The sequence below is a fragment of the Lolium rigidum genome, chromosome 2 (genome assembly GCF_022539505.1).
Source record: "Lolium rigidum isolate FL_2022 chromosome 2, APGP_CSIRO_Lrig_0.1, whole genome shotgun sequence".
Lineage (NCBI taxonomy): Eukaryota > Viridiplantae > Streptophyta > Magnoliopsida > Poales > Poaceae > Lolium > Lolium rigidum.
Window position 1 is genome coordinate 289,722,098 of NC_061509.1, and position 17,431 is coordinate 289,739,528.

Genomic DNA, 17,431 nt, shown 5'->3' on the forward strand with positions numbered 1-17,431 from the left:
GGACGCCATCAACTATTCATTGGTTGAATTTCATGTGAGTTGCTATGCATGTTCGTCTTGTCCGAAGTAAGGGCGATCTACACTGAGTTGAATGGTTTGAGCATGCATATTGTGAGAGAAGAACATTGGGCCGCTAACTAAAGCCATGATCCATGGTGGAAGTTTCAGTTTTGGACAAGAATCCTCAAATCTCAAATAAGAAAATTATTAATTGTTGTTGAATGCTTAAAGCATTAAAAGAGGAGTCCATTATCTGTTGTCTATGTTGTCCCGGTATGGATGTCTAAGTTGAGAATAATCAAAAGCGAGAAATCCAAATGCGAGCTTTCTCCTTAGACCTTTGTACAGGCGGCATAGAGGTACCCCTTTGTGATACTTGGTTAAAGCATATGTATTGCGGTGATAATCCGTGTAGTCCAAGCTAATTAGGACAAGGTGCGGGCACTATTGGTACACTATGCATGAGGCTTGCAATTTATAAGATATAATTTACATGATGCATATGCTTTATTACTACCGTTGACAAAATTGTTTCATGTCTTCAAAATCAAAGCTCTAGCACAAATATAGCAATCGATGCTTTTCCTCTATGAGGACCATTCTTTTACTTTCAATGTTGAGTCAGTTCACCTATCTCTCTCCACCTCAAGAAGCAAACACTTGTGTGAACTATGCATTGATTCTTACATACTTGCTTATTGCACTTATTATATTACTCTATGTTGACAATATCCATGAGATATACATGTTACAAGTTGAAAGCAACCGCTGAAACTTAATCTTCTTTTGTGTTGTTTCAATATCTCTACTTTGAATTATTGCTTTATGAGTTAACTCTTATGCAAGACTTATTGATGCTTGTCTTGAAGTGCTATTCATGAAAAGTCTTTGCTTTATGATTCACTTGTTTACTCATGTCATATACATTGTTTTGATCGCTGCATTCACTACATATGCTTTACAAATAGTATGATCAAGATTATGATGGCATGTCACTCCGGAAATTATCCGTGTTATCGTTTTACCTCGCTCGGGACGAGCAGAACTAAGCTTGGGGATGCTGATACGTCTCCGACGTATCGATAATTTCTTATGTTCCATGCCACATTATTGATGTTATCTACAGGTTTTATGCACACTTTATGTCATATTCGTGCATTTTCTGGAACTAACCTATTAACAAGATGCCGAAGTGCCAGTTCTCGTTTTCCGCTGTTTTTGGTTTCAGAAATCCTAGTAACGAAATATTCTCGGAATCGGACGAAATCAACGCCCAGGTTCCTATTTTACCCGGAAGCATCCAGAACACACGAGAACCGCCAGAGAAGGGAGGCAGGGCCACCACACCACACCCCGGCGCGGCCAAGGGGGGGGCGCGCCCCCCTAGGGTGTGGGCCCCCCTTCGACCTTCCTGCGCCGCCTCTCCGCCTATAAAAAGCCCCTGGATCAGAAAACCCTACATCAATTGACGAAAACCACAGAAACCTTCCAGAGCCGCCGCCATCGCGAAGCCAAGATCTGGGGACAGGATCTCTGTTCCGGCACCTGCCGGAGCGGGGAAGTGCCCCCGGAAGGCTTCTCCATCGACACCGCTGCCATCTCCACCGCCATCTTCATCACCGCTGCTGCTCCCATGAGGAGGGAGTAGTTCTCCATCGAGGCTCGGGGCTGTACCGGTAGCTATGTGGTTAATCTCTCTCCATGTACTTCAATACAATGATCTCATGAGCTGCTTTACATGATTGAGATTCATCTGAGTTTTGTATCACAATTCATCTATGTGCTACTCTAGTGATGTGTTATTAAAGTAGTTCTATTCCTCCCTGCACGTGTGTAATGGTGACGAGTGTGTGCACCGTGTTAGTACTTGGTTTATGCTATGATCATGATCTCTTGTAGATTGCGAAGTTAACTATTGCTATGATAATATTGATGTGATCTATTCCTCCTACATATGCATGAAGGTGACAAGTGTGCATGCTATGCTAGTACTTGGTTTAGTAGCGTTGATCTATCTTACACTAAAGGTTACTTAAACATGAGCATTATTGTGGAGCTTGTTAACTCCGGCATTGAGGGTTCGTGTAATCCTACGCAATGTGTTCATCATCAAACAAAAGTGTAGAGTATGCATTTATCTATTCTGTTATGTGATCAATGTTGAGAGTGTCCACTAGTGAAAGTCTAATCCCTAGGCCTTGTTCCTAAATACTGCTGCGTTACTATCGCTTGTTTACTTGTTTTATCGTGTTACTACTGCTGCAATACTACCACCATCAACTACACACCAGCAAGCTATTTTCTGGCACCGTTGCTCCTGCTCATATATATTCATACCACCTGTATTTCACTATCTCTTCGCCGAACTAGTGCACCTATTTGGTGTGTTGGGGACACAAGAGACTTCTTGCTTTGTGGTTGCAGGGTTGCATGAGAGGGATATCTTTGACCTCTTCCTCCCTGAGTTCGATAAACCTTGGGTATCCACTTAAGGGAAAACTTGCTGCTGTTCTACAAACCTCTGCTCTTGGAGGCCCAACACTGTCTACAGGAAAGGAGGGGGAACGTAGACATCAATGTCATTATGCTAGTCAAGTGAATTTTACTTATGTGATCTCCGGAGACTCCTTGTCCCACGTGTGTAAAGGTGACAGTGTGTGCACCGTGTGGGTCTCTTAGGCTATATTTCACAGAATACTTATTCACTGTTATGAATGGCATAGTGAAGTGCCTATTTATATCTCTTTATGATTGCAATGTGTTTTGTATCACAATTCATCTATGTGCTACTCTAGTGATGTTATTAAAGTAGTTTTATTCCTCCTGCACGGTGTAATGGTGACGAGTGTGTGCATCCGTGTTAGTACTTGGCGTAGGCTATGATCATGATCTCTTGTAGATTATGAAGTTAACTATTGCTATGATGGTATTGATGTGATCTATTCCTCCTACATAGCGTGAAGGTGACAGTGTGCATGCTATGTTAGTACTTGGTTTAGTCGTGTTGATCTTTCATGCACTCTAAGGTTATTTAAATATGAACATTGAATTGTGGAGCTTGTTAACTCCGGCATTGAGGGTTCGTGTAATCCTACGCAATGGTGTTCATCATCCAACAAGAGAGTGTAGAGTATGCATTTATCTATTCTCGTTATGTGATCAATGTTGAGAGTGTCCACTAGTGAAAGTATGATCCCTAGGCCTTGTTCCTAAATACTGCTATCGCTGCTTGTTTACTGTTTTACTGCGTTACTACTGCTGCGTTACTACTGCTTGTTTACTGTTTCACTGTGTTACTACTGCTGCGTTGCTACTGCTTGTTTACTGTCCTGGGCAAAGCACTTTTCTGGTGCCGTTGCTACTACTTATTCATACCACCTGTATTTCACTATCTCTTCGCCGAACTAGTGCACCTATTAGGTGTGTTGGGGACACAAGAGACTTCTTGCTTTGTGGTCGCAGGGTTGCATGAGAGGGATATCTTTGACCTCTTCCTCCCCGAGTTCGATAAACCTTGGGTGATCCACTTAAGGGAAAACTTGCTGCTGTTCTACAAACCTCTGCTCTTGGAGGCCCAACACTGTCTACAGGAAAAGGAGGGGGCGTAGACATCAAGCTATTTTCTGGCGCCGTTGCCGGGGAGGAAAGGTAAAAGGTACTCACACTCCGGATCTCGGCTACTAAGCTATTTTCCGGCGCATTGTAAGTACTCGAAGCTATTTCCTTTAGATCCTGCAATTGCATCTTTTTGTTTCTTGTTTACACTAGTTTGGCATAATGGACAAGAATGAGCTTCTTATGCTATTTCCTGATTTAAAACATGGATTGTTTGATGCGAAAATTAAAAAACCTATGGAATCTTATTTGCATGCTCGGTAGTAATATTAGTATGAATGCTTTGAACACCATTGTTGATAATGATATAGAAAGTTCTAAGCTTGGGGAAGCTGGTTTTCATGATCTTTTTAGTCCCCCAAGCATTGAGGAGAAAATTTTCTTTGATGATACTTTGCCTCCTATATTTGATGATGAGAATAATAATGATAGCTACTTTGTTGAATTTGCACCCACTGCAACTAATAAAATTGATTATGCTTATGTGGAGAGTAATAATTTTATGCATGAGACTCATGATAAAAATGTTTTATGTGATAGTTATATTGTTGAGTTTGCTCATGATGCTACTGAAAGTTATTATGAGAGAGGAAAATATGGTTGTAGAAATTTTCATGTTACTAAAATACCTCTCTATGTGCTGAAATTTTTGAAGCTACACTTGTTTTATCTTCCTATGCTTGTTACTTTGCTATTCATGAACTTGTTTATTTACAAGATTCCTATGCATAGGAAGCATGTTAGACTTAAATGTGTTTTTAATTTGCCTCTTGATGCTCTCTTTTGCTTCAAATACTATTTCTTATGAGTGCATCATTAAAACTGCTGAGCCCATCTTAATGGCTATAAAGAAAGAACTTCTTGGGAGATAACCCATGTGTTATTTTGCTACAGTACTTTGTTTTATATTTGTGTCTTGGAAGTTGTTTACTACTGTAGCAACCTCTCCTTATCTTAGTTTAGTGTTTTGTTGAGCCAAGTGAAGCCTCTAATCAAAGGTTGATACTAGATTTGGATTTCTGCGCAGAAACAGATTTCTATCTGTCACGAATCTGGGCTGTTTTCTCTGTAGGTAACTCAGAAAAATATGCCAATTTACGTGCGTGTTCCTTAGATATGTACGCAACTTTCATTAGTTTTGAGTTTTCTGATCTGAGCAACGGAAGTATTTATTAAAAATTCGTCTTTACGGACTGTTCTGTTTTGATAGATTCTGCCTTTTATTTCGCATTGCTTCTTTCGGTGTGTTGGGTGGATTTCTTTGTTCCATTACCTTCCAGTAGCTTTGAGCAATGTCCAGAAGTGTTAAGAATGATTGTGTCACCTCTGAACATGTGAGTTTTTGATTATGTACTAACCCCTCTAATGAAGTTTACGAGAAGTTTGGTGTGAAGGAAGTTTTCAAGGGTCAAGAGAGGAGGATGATATACTATGATCAAGAAGAGTGAAAAGTCTAAGCTTGGGGATGCCCCGGTGGTTCATCCCTGCATATTTCAAGAAGACTCAAGCATCTAAGCTTGGGGATGCCCAAGGCATCCCCTTCTTCATCGACAAATTATCGGGTTCCTCCCCGAAACTATATTTTTATTCCATCACAGACTTATGTGCTTTGCTTGGAGCGTCGGTTTGTTTTTGTTTTTGTTTTGTTTGAATAAAATGGATCCTAGCATTCTTTGTGTGGGAGAGAGACACGCTCCGCTGTTGCATATGGACAAGTATGTCCTTAGGCTCTACTCATAGTATTCATGGCGAAGTTTCTTCTTCGTTAAATTGTTATATGGTTGGAATTGGAAAATGATACATGTAGTAATTGCTATAATGTTTTGGGTAATGTGATACTTGGAAATTGTTGTGCTCATGTTTAAGCTCTTGCATCATATACCTTGCACCCATTAATGAAGAAATACATAGAGCATGCTAAAATTTGGTTTGCATATTTGGTCTCTCTAAGGTCTAGATAATTTCTAGTATTGAGTTTGAACAACAAGGAAGACGGTGTAGAGTCTTATAATGTTTACAATGTGTCTTTTATGTAAGTTTTGCTGCACCGGTTCATCCTTGTGTTTGTTTCAAATAGCCTTGCTAGCCTAAACCTTGTATCGAGAGGGAATACTTCTCATGCATCCAAATACTTGAGCCAACCACTATGCCATTTGTGTCCACCATACCTACCTACTACATGGTATTTCTCCGCCATTCCAAAGTAAATTGCTTGAGTGCTACCTTTAAATTTCCATTCTTCACCTTTACAATATATAGCTCATGGGACAAATAGCTTAAAAACTATCGTGGTATTGAATATGTACTTATGCACTTTATCTCTTATTAAGTTGCTCGTTGTGCGATAACCATGTTCACTGGGGGACGCCATCAACTACTCTTTGTTGAATTTCATGTGAGTTGCTATGCATGTCCGTCTTGTCTGAAGTAAGAGAGATCTACCACCTTATGGTTAAGCATGCATATTGTTAGAGAAGAACATTGGGCCGCTAACTAAAGCCATGATCCATGGTGGAAGTTTCAGTCTTGGACATATATCCTCAATCTCATATGAGAAAAATAATTGTTGCTACATGCTTATGCATAAAAGAGGAGTCCATTACCTGTTGTCTATGTTGTCTCGGTATGGATGTCTAAGTTGAGAATAATCAATAGCGAGAAATCCAATGCGAGCTTTCTCCTTAGACATTTGTACAGGCGGCATAGAGGTACCCCTTTGTGACACTTGGTTAAAACATGTGCATTGCGATGATCCCGGTAGTCCAAGCTAATTAGGACAAGGTGCGGGCACTATTAGTATACTATGCATGAGGCTTGCGACTTGTAAGATATAATTTACATGATACATATGCTTTATTACTACCGTTGACAAAATTGTTGCTTGTTTTCAAAATCAAAGCTCTAGCACAAATATAGCAATCGATGTTTTCCTCTATGGAGGACCATTCTTTTACTTTCATTGTTGAGTCAGTTCACCTATTTCTCTCCACCTCAAGAAGCAAACACTTGTGTGAACTGAGCATTGATTCCTACATACTTGCATATTGCACTTATTATATTACTCTATGTTGACAATATCCATGAGATATACATGTTACAAGTTGAAAGCAACCGCTGAAACTTAATCTTCCTTTGTGTTGCTTCAATGCTTTTACTATGAATTATTGCTTTATGAGTTAACTCTTATGCAAGACTTATTGATGCTTGTCTTGAAGTACTATTCATGAAAAGTCTTTGCTTTATGATTCACTTGTTTACTCATGTCATATACATTGTTTTGATCGCTGCATTCACTACATATGCTTTACAAATAGTATGATCAAGGTTATGATGGCATGTCACTCCGGAAATTATCTTTGTTATCGTTTTACCTGCTCGGGACGAGCAGAACTAAGCTTGGGGATGCTGATACGTCTCCGACGTATCGATAATATCTTGTGTTCCATGCCACATTATTGATGATATCTACATGTTTTATGCACACTTTATGTCGTATTCGTGCATTTTCTGGAACTAACCTATTAACAAGATGCCGAAGTGCCGATTCTGTTTTCTCGCTGTTTTTGGTTTCAGAAATCCTAGTAAAGAAATATTCTCGGAATCAGACGAAATCAACGCCCAGGTTCCTATTTTGCCCGGAAGCATCCAGAACACACGAGAACCGCCAGAGAGGGGGCACAGGCCCACCAAACCCTAGGCCGGCGCGGCCAGGGGGGGCCCGCGCCACCCTATAGTGTGGTCGCCCCTTCAACCTCCTGACGCCGCCTCTTCGCCTATTTAAGGGCCCTCGACCTAAAACCTCGATACGGAAAAGCCACGGTACGAGAAACCTTCCAGAGCCGCCGCCATCGCGAAGCCAAGATCCGGGGACAGGAGTCTCCGTTCCGGCACGCCGCCGGACGGGAAGTGCCCCCGGAAGGCTTCTCCATCGACACCACCGCCATCTCCATCAACGCTGCTTGTCTCCCATGAGGAGGGAGTAGTTCTCCATCGAGGCTCGGGGCTGTACCGGTAGCTATGTGGTTCATCTCTCTCCTATGTACTTCAATACAATAATCTCATGAGCTGCCTTACATGATTGAGATTCATATGATGATGCTTGTAATCTAGATGTCATTATGCTAGTCAAGTGAATTTTACTTATGTGATCTCCGGAGACTCCTTGTCCCACGTGTGTAAAGGTGACGAGTGTGTGCACCGTGTGGGTCTCTTAGGCTATATTTCACGAGAATACTTATTCACTGTTATGAATGGCATAGTGAAGTGCTTATTTATATCTCTTTATGATTGCAATGTGTTTTGTATCACAATTCATCTATGTGCTACTCTAGTGATGTTATTAAAGTAGTTTTATTCCTCCTGCACGGTGTAATGGTGACAGTGTGTGCATCCGTTTTAGTACTTGGCGTAGGCTATGATCATGATCTCTTGTAGATTATGAAGTTAACTAATGCTATGATGGTATTGATGTGATCTATTCCTCCTACATAGCGTGAAGGTGACAGTGTGCATGCTATGTTAGTACTTGGTTTAGTCGTGTTGATCTTTCATGCACTCTAAGGTTATTTAAATATGAACATTGAATTGTGGAGCTTGTTAACTCCGGCATTGAGGGTTCGTGTAATCCTACGCAATGGTGTTCATCATCCAACAAGAGAGTGTAGAGTATGCATTTATCTATTCTGTTATGTGATCAATGTTGAGAGTGTCCACTAGTGAAAGTATGATCCCTAGGCCTTGTTCCTAAATCATCGCTATCGCTGCTTGTTTACTTGTTTTATTGCGTTACTATCTGCTGCGTTACTACTTGCTTGTTTCTTGTTTCACCGTGTTACTACTGTCATAGCGTTACTACTGCTTGTTTACTCGTCCTGGGCAAAGCACTTTTCTCGGTGCCGTTGCTACTACTTATTCATACCACCTGTATTTCACTATCTCTTCGCCGAACTAGTGCACCTATTAGGTGTGTTGGGGACACAAGAGACTTCTTGCTTTGTGGTTGCGGGGTTGCATGAGAGGGATATCTTTGACCTCTTCCTCCCTGAGTTCGATAAACCTTGGGTGATCCACTTAAGGGAAAACTTGCTGCTGTTCTACAAACCTTTGCTCTTGGAGGCCCAACACTGTCTACAGGAAAAGGAGGGGGGGCGTAGACATCAAGAATCAAGCCCAAGTGCACAGCACTTGCACACACACACAACCAGGCAGCTCACCAGGCTTTGTGCATGTGCAACACACACACACACCAGGGTGAGTCACCACAAGTTGCTGGTGGTGCTGTCGACCAACAAGAGCAAGCCAGCAGCATATAAAAGCTTTTTCCAGCCAAACCCTAGTCACTTGACTCATCCATCGGCAGAACTGAACTGGTAAGTTCACCAAGAACAGCAAGAACACTTAGAACAGGAAGAACAACAAGCCACCAGAAACCATCCAGGGACAGATTCATCAAGAACTGTCAGCTGTGAGCAAGTACCAGATGGAGTAAAGCACCACAAGCTTGCAAGGAGGAGCAGGGCAAGCAAACCAAGCATCACGAAGCAATCCTCTACACCAACACCTATTTCTAGGAGCTGGAGTGAGGTATACCACACAAGAGCCCGAGCAAGATCATATCTTGCTCATACTTAAGCATGCTTGCATCACGAGAGCACTGAAGGGTAGGAAAACCACGGGTGTATCATCATTTGGTTACTAAACCAATTGGTGCTAGCAAGTACAACCAAGGCTAAAAGGAAAATAAACTAGGGAACACTGGTTGTGACAACACAGTGTCAAAACCAGAGAAATCCAGCATGGATTTACTCCTTGTAGCCATCCAAATTTACAAAGCACCTATTAGCCTAGCTAAACCATCAGATGGACAGGCAACATGTGCCTATCCTGTTTATCAACATCTAGGCTACTGGAAATTCACTAAGTGACTAGCCAGTAAGCATCTATCCATCACAGAAAGCCACCAAATAGGGGAGCTACCCTAGGGCAGCATATGAATACTGCCAGGGACACCTCAAACCCTAGATCAGCCAAACCAACAAGCCAAATACAAATATCATCACCCTGATTGGGTTCAAAGAAGGGCTAGGGTTCCCAACCACTGTGGGCATCCATCTAGCCTAATCCAACCAATTGTGATGATCATCACTGTACAGTTCACATCAATTATCCACTCCATCAATTAAAGCAACATAGATAATTGATATTAACAAGTAAATCATGAAACAGACACATGCTAATGATCCAGAGGATCACTGCAAGTGTCAGCTGATGCTTGAGCAAGCACTAGCACTGATCTGTGCCACACACATACACATAGATAGGTAACAGCAATGCACAGGCACAGGTAAGCAAGCCAATTACCAGCTGCTGATGATCACATGATCATCAGAGCTTGCCATAGCATGCTAGGGCATGCTAGAGCATCACTAAGCCACAGAGCATGGACCAGGTATTTAATTGGCCACAGATAATCAACAAGTGTTTCATAGACAACCAAATAGATAATTAAATGATTGTATCCAGAAGCACATCCAAGGCTGGATGAACCACTGGATCAAGATAAATAAGTAAAGCACTTGGTGCTCATCACTGAATCATACAGATAAACCAGCAGTAATGCTCAATCAAGCATACACATGAAATTGAGCACAAGAGACAGCATACCATTACCCTGGAACTTGCAAATTGCAAGGAATACACATGGTAATCAAGCCATGGCAGCCAAATTGAATACACATGAATGTCTAGCAAGAACAGTAACTAGAACAGAGGCACAGGGATGAATTCGAGCCAAAAATGCAAGATTAAACAAGCATGTGGCTCTGGAACATGCACAGAAATGTGCACAACCAAGATAGCAAGAATTAAGCATAGCTAATGGGCAGAATAGAGCAGCACCGTAGCAAGAATTCATGGCAGTAGCACAGCAGCAACACAAACAGCACAACAACTAGCACGGCCAGAACCTCTACGAGGACAAGCAGGCCATGGTCAAACTAGACGAAGAAGAGGTGAGGAAGAAGAAGAAGAAGGGAAGGAGAAGAACTCACCAGGGAGGAGGTGGTCGACGCGGTCTTGGCGGCCAAGGCGACGCGCGCCGGAGCACGGCGGCACCAGGCCTGGCCAAGCCAAGCCTGGCGACCACCACCGCACCTAGCGCTGCACCACGCGCAGGGGAGGCGCCTGGATGAAGGGCCACGGCCTCTCCAACGCGCGGCGGCGGCGGACGCCAACGGTCTGGCGCACTGGAGCGACGATGGCGAGCGAACGGCGACGCCCGCGACAGATCGGCGCGGACCATCTGGTTCACCGTCGAACGGCGACCCAGATCCGCAGCACCTCGTCGCCGGCGACGGCGGGGATAAATCGGCGACGGCGGAGGCGACTCTGGTCGCCAGAGCGAGAGAGAGAGATTAGGGTTTCGCGTGCGAGGAGAGGGGAGCGCGTCTGAGTCCGACCGAGCCGGTTGGAGCGGCTCGGGTTTGACTCAACCCTTTGGGCCACCTGACAGGTGGGGCCCAAGGGTATTTTAGGTATTTCATAATTCATATATATGCTGAAACTTTGAAATTTAATAAGAAATGCTTAGAAGCTCAAAAAAAAAATTAAAAATATGAAAATGGATCAGCATAAAATTCTCTATTTGAATAAAATACCAAATAGAATTTTTGAAGACAATTAAGAATAAATCCTACTTTGATGATTTAAATAAGAATTTAAATTACACATATTATTTTCTAAAAATGAAAATAAGTCCATTAATGCATTTGGACTTTAAAAACACTTTGACAATATTTCAAGGTTGTATTTACCCTAAATCAAGTATCTCCAATATATTCTTAGTATTTAACCTCTCACATTAAATTACAACGACATCGGAAGGGGGGAACCAACCCTAAAACTGGAATCATGCATAATTGCTTCTTTAACCATTGCCCTTATCGGACAATGATGCTATTTTTCAGAGACAGAGGACAAGGGTCAGTCCACATCATCCAACTGCAAAACTTTGCAGTGTTCAGGCAAGTTCATCGCTTGCTCATGTCATTTGAATATCTTTATCAAATTACTTGCAAAGTACTATGATTATCACTATTGCATAAAAACCAAAACCACTACTTTCATAACTATGAATATGACTATGTGGTGGGCAATGGAACCATGGATTGTGTTGATATGGTGGAGGTTCCATTGCAAGGGTTTATATCCATCTAGGATTAAACAACAAATGTCGCCAGTGATTCTTGTGCCGTAATACCCGTGTTAATCATAAGATCCGGAGTGGGACGGAGTAGTCAAAAGTGTTTCCACCTCTCGTTCATCAATGGATGCGCTTTACCGTAGACACTTGTATCTGTCAGGGCAAGCGGTAGGCTGGGGAATCCTTAAGTCCCCACGGCATAGTCCGTAGACACTTGTCGCTCGAAGAATAAGCGGTAGGCTGGGGAAGCCTTAAGTCCCCACGGTATTGTGGTCTATGATGGGTTGCAGCTACCGGCGAAGGAGTTTGGTTCGATCCCAAACTGTCGTCGTGGTCGGGGTCCACCCGTGAGTGGGAATAATGGGACCGGCGAGGACCCAGGGTCGGGGCATGCAACAAAGGGTGGGTGTTCGAGGTAGCGGAGGAACATGATTGGCTAGACCTTATACCGGGCCTCACACCGAAGGAAGTGTGGACGGGAAAGCTGCCCGGTTGGCACCAAGGTTAAGATCTCTTATGGGTAAAGCAACACACCTCTGCAGAGTGTAAAGAACCGTGACCTGTCACTCCCTGTTCCGGGATAAGGAACTGCGAACGCGGCCGGAAAGGAGCTCCATGAAGTTCTAGTAAACCGGTGAAGGCTGACGGACATAGCTCTTTGGAATAAAAGCAATCTCTTGAAGAAATGTTTATCAAAACATGCATTGGTATTAGACTTTCTGGTCTAATATCGTAGCTAGAGCATTAAACACCTCTTATCTATAATGAACTTGTTGAGTACGCTCGTACTCATACCACTCTTAAATCCCATGCTTAGATTGTCTGAATCGTCTGGAGGAGGACTACGACAATAATGAAGGAGCCGAGATCATCGGCTATGAAGAACCAGACCTCTCTGGAGGTATCGAAGGCGTAGACTATCTCATCGTCTACGGAACCGGGGAGGCTTCCGGAGGAGATCAAGCCTGAACATCTCGAGTAGTAGTAGAAGCCGAGCAGCCCGAACTCTTAGTATTTAGCTGCTCAAAGAAATAAATGTATAACTTAATGATACTCTTATATTGTAAGCTAAGTTGGGTTCGCCTCGAACCCAGGAGTACTCCTCTTAGGACCCAAGAGGAGCTCCGAGACGACATGTGTATGATATTTGTAATAATAAATGAATGAGTTATGGACCTGCTATGTTCTGTTGTACTACTCTGAGGGATGTAATATTTGCGGAATGGTACTTCGTGAATGTTATATCAATGACTGGCATACTACAACATGCAGTGGTATGCAGGGTCACCACAAATCAACTCCGTGTTGGTTTTTAGGCCTTGTCTAGGGCTGGTTTATGATCATCTTGCGTAGCTGCCAGGCTCAATTACGTGTAGGACGTTCCGATTATGTGGTGAAAACCCTAAATCGTCGTAGGTCGTTTTAACTTAGTATTGATCAAGCAGGACCACCATGTTATCGTAGATCTCATACGAATCATGGGTGGATCGGCTCCTTGAGACGATTCACAGGACAACCTGAGAGCCGATCGAGGATCGTATTTAATGTTTACGTGTATGCCATACAGGAAACTAAGCGAAGCAATCCATCACCTTCCTGACCAGGTATAGGTCAGGTGGCACGCCCTTGCACCAGCATCGGACGTGCGTGCCGGAGCTTTGCGGGCCGTCGCACGAGGGACCAGGGCCTACCGCAGTTCTGGGAGCCTCCCGGCTCTACGTGTTGCCCGTCGTTACTCGCCGGTGGGTTTTGGACGCCAACAACCATTTACCACAGTGAAGGCCTTTGATCGTCTGACGATTCGTCTTGCTTCTACCGCATCCTCCGGCAACTCCTGCTTCGTCAGGTAAGATAGGAATGGTTTGGTCCATAATGGCTCGAGGAGGAGGACTTGTTCCACTGATGGAGGTGGAGATTCTTCGTCAGTTTGTTGTGGGCTTGCCTTCGGTTCATTAGCCGATGGCTTTAGGGGTGCTAACGCTTTCTCTTTTATCGATCGTTAAGTGATGACTTCGTAGAACACTCCGTCTGGAATGGGGGAGCACATGGACCCGATATTCGCCAGGGTGTCGGCTTCCTCGTTGCTGGCTCTGCCGATATGTTTGAGCTCACACCCTTCGAATTTGGCTTCCATATTTTGATACAACTGTCGGTAGGCGATCATGTTGTCACTGACCGCATCACATAGGTTCATCGACTGCTGTACCACCAGGTTTGAGTCTCCGTAAATTTCCAAGCGAGTTGCCCCACATGCCTTTGCCATCTTCATTCCGTGCAGCAGTGCTTCGTATTCTGCTTCATTGTTTGTTGGCAGGGAGAAATTCATACGTAGTATGTACTTCATCTTATCTCCCTGTGGCGTGATACGTCTCAAATGTATCTATAATTTCTTATGTTCCATGCTACTTTTATGATGATACTCACATGTTTTATACACACTTTATGTCATATTTATGCGTTTTCCGGCACTAACCTATTGACAAGATGCCGAAGAGCCAGTTGCTGTTTTCTGCTGTTTTTGGTTTCAGAAATCGTACAAAGGAAATATTCTCGGAATTGGACGAAATCAACGCCCAGGGTCTTATTTTTCCACGAAGCTTCCAGAACACCGAAGAGGATACGAAGTGGGGACACGAGGTGGCGCCACACTAAGGCGGCGCGGCCATGGAGGGGCCCGCGCCGCCCTGTTGTGTGGGCCCCTCGTGATGCCTCCAACCCTACCCTTCCGCCTACTTAAAGCCTTCGTCACGAAAACCCCAGTACCGAGAGCCACGATACGGAAAACCTTCCAGAGACACCGCCGCCGCCAATCCCATCTCGGGGGATTCAGGAGATCGCCTCCGGCACCCTGCCGGAGAGGGGAATCATCTCTCGGAGGACTCTTCATCACCATGATCGCCTCCGGATTGATGTGTGAGTAGTTCACCCCTGGACTATGGGTCCATAGCAGTAGCTAGATGGTTGTCTTCTCCTCATGTGCTATCATTGTTAGATCTTGTGAGCTGCCTTACATGATCAAGATCATCTATTTGTAATGCTACATTTTGCGTTTGTTGGGATCCGATGAATATGGAATACTATGTTATGTTGATTATCAATCTATCATATATGTGTTGTTTATGATCTTGCACGCTCTCCGTTGCTAGTAGAGGATCTGGCCAAGTTGATACTTGTAACTCCAAGATGGAGTATTTATGCTCGATAGTGGGTTCATGCCTCCATTTAATCTGGGACAGTGACAGAAAGTTCTAAGGTTGTGGATGTGCCGTTGCCACTAGGGATAAAACATCAATGCTTTGTCTAAGGATATTTGTGTTGATTACATTACGCACCATACTTAATGCAATTGTCTGTTGTTTGCAACTTAATACTGGAAGGGGTGCGGATGCTAACCTAAAGGTGGACTTTTTAGGCATAGATGCATGCTGGATAGCGGTCTATGTACTTTGTCGTAATTGCCAATTGAATTTCACACTACTCATCATGATATGTATGTGCATTATTATGCCCTCTTTATTTGTCAATTGCCCAACTATAATTTGTTCACCCAACATGCTTTATCTTATTGGAGAGATGTGACGCCCCCAAACCGGTATCCTGAGGATTCCAGCGATCCCGCCGAAATCCGCACGATATCGATTTAGAGACGCCCTCCGACACGACGTGCGCGACGAATCACACACGTGATGCTAGAGGAATTAACACGAGCGGTAACATTACAACAGGATTACAATAGAGCCCACAAGATACATATATTACAACAACGACTCCAACGAGTCAAGATACAAATATACAATACAAAGATCCAAATCATACAGAAGATCGAATACGTCCGAGTACGGACAAGATACAAATTGGACTAAGAGTCCTGAAGATAACCAGCGGCGTCCATAACCCTGTCCAGGCCAAGCCGGAAGGGTAACCTTGCTAACGTTGTCTTCATCCAACATATCTTCATACCTCCCCGGTTATATCCCGTAGAAGCAGCAATAAGTACGGGTTCGTACTTAACAAGACTTCAAGACGTATAAGCATTCGTCAACCAGTCGTCCTTTGTACTTGAGGCACGCAGGGGACTTAGAGGACGCAAGAGGAACGTCATAGGCAATATGGTGGAGTTAAGCGGCAGCGCAAGCACTAAAAACCTATAGAGACACTCTACAACATTCGTCTAATCAGAGAAGGTGAGAGAGCGCATAAGGTAACAGATAAAATACTACACAAACATAACCCAGCCGATTACACATATCCCCTCCAACAATTGCGAAGAGGCAATGTAAAAGGCACTCAACGGTGGACAAGTTTTATTGGGTATCGGTTGTAGTAATGCTATATTACTACGCAAGTTATTAACAGATTATTAGCAACAAGATAACGGTGTAAGTTGTTCTATGATCAAGCTATACAATTCCAAGTCGTCCATAACCACGGACACGGCTTATCGATAAGATGTACACCCTGCAGGGGTTTCCCAAATGTAACCATACGCATGCTTGACCCACTTACGACAGGTGGATGTCTCACAACAAGACCGTTCCCAGTTCAACAAGAAAGTCTAGGGGGCCACCCGACTAAGCTACCCGTAACGAAGTCCGGCCGTACTCCGAAGCGGACTCAGGGTTTGCGACGGCGGCTAGGCGTGTGAACCACACGCTTTCGCTAAACGTCCCGCGGGGTACAGTACAGAATATAAACACCCGAAGGCAACAGTAAGTAAAGCATGGCATACATGGCATAGGCAAATAAAACCAAGGTTGTGGCCCCCTTTTCAACTGACTTGAGAAAAGGTAATGGGTGAGGAAGGGTCCCAATAATCGTCCCCACGCATGGGTAGAGCGCTCAATCTCGGAACAGATAACAAGAACTCGGGTCCTAGGGGATATTAGCAAGTCAAAGTTCTGATGCTTTCGCAAAGGGGCTCACAGATGCCTCTGCTTACAATTTTAGTTGTTAACAATTAAGTAAAACATGTGTATCTCCAACAACTGATATAGCATGTGACAACCTCCCAACAACCCAACATATCCCGATAAGATAACAGCGACGGTAACGAGATAAAACAGCACTAGCATGCACTACGACTCGCAAGGGCAGACTCGATAACCAAACAATAGCTGTAGGTGGTTGGTGGAGTCAATATAGGCTGCTTGAGGTAACAAGTGGAAGGGACACGTGACAAGAATGCAACTTAAAGATAGCATGAGGGAGAAGACAAAATAAAATAGGTGAGCGACTTCTGCAGGGGCAGAAGTATAGGGGAAATGCTTGCCTGTTAAAGCTCGCCGAGGAACATCCAGAGAACTTGTCGTATCTCACAGCACCACTTCGCGATCCTATCCGGGAAGAAGCAAATGCTGGACAAACAACGTATGCAAGTCTTACTATTACGGATAAAGAAGATCCAGCATGATCAAGATGATATGCATGACATGGCAAATATGATGCTGTGCAACTTATCCAATTTAAGCGGGATCGGAACCCGGACGAACAAATTAGGTTGGAGTTGCATTTTCTACCATCAAAGTTAAGGGTGGATTAGCATAGCAAACATGGCAGGGGTGAGCTACTTCAATATTAAACAGAGCGGGGAAAACCCTAGTTGGAAATCCGAAATAC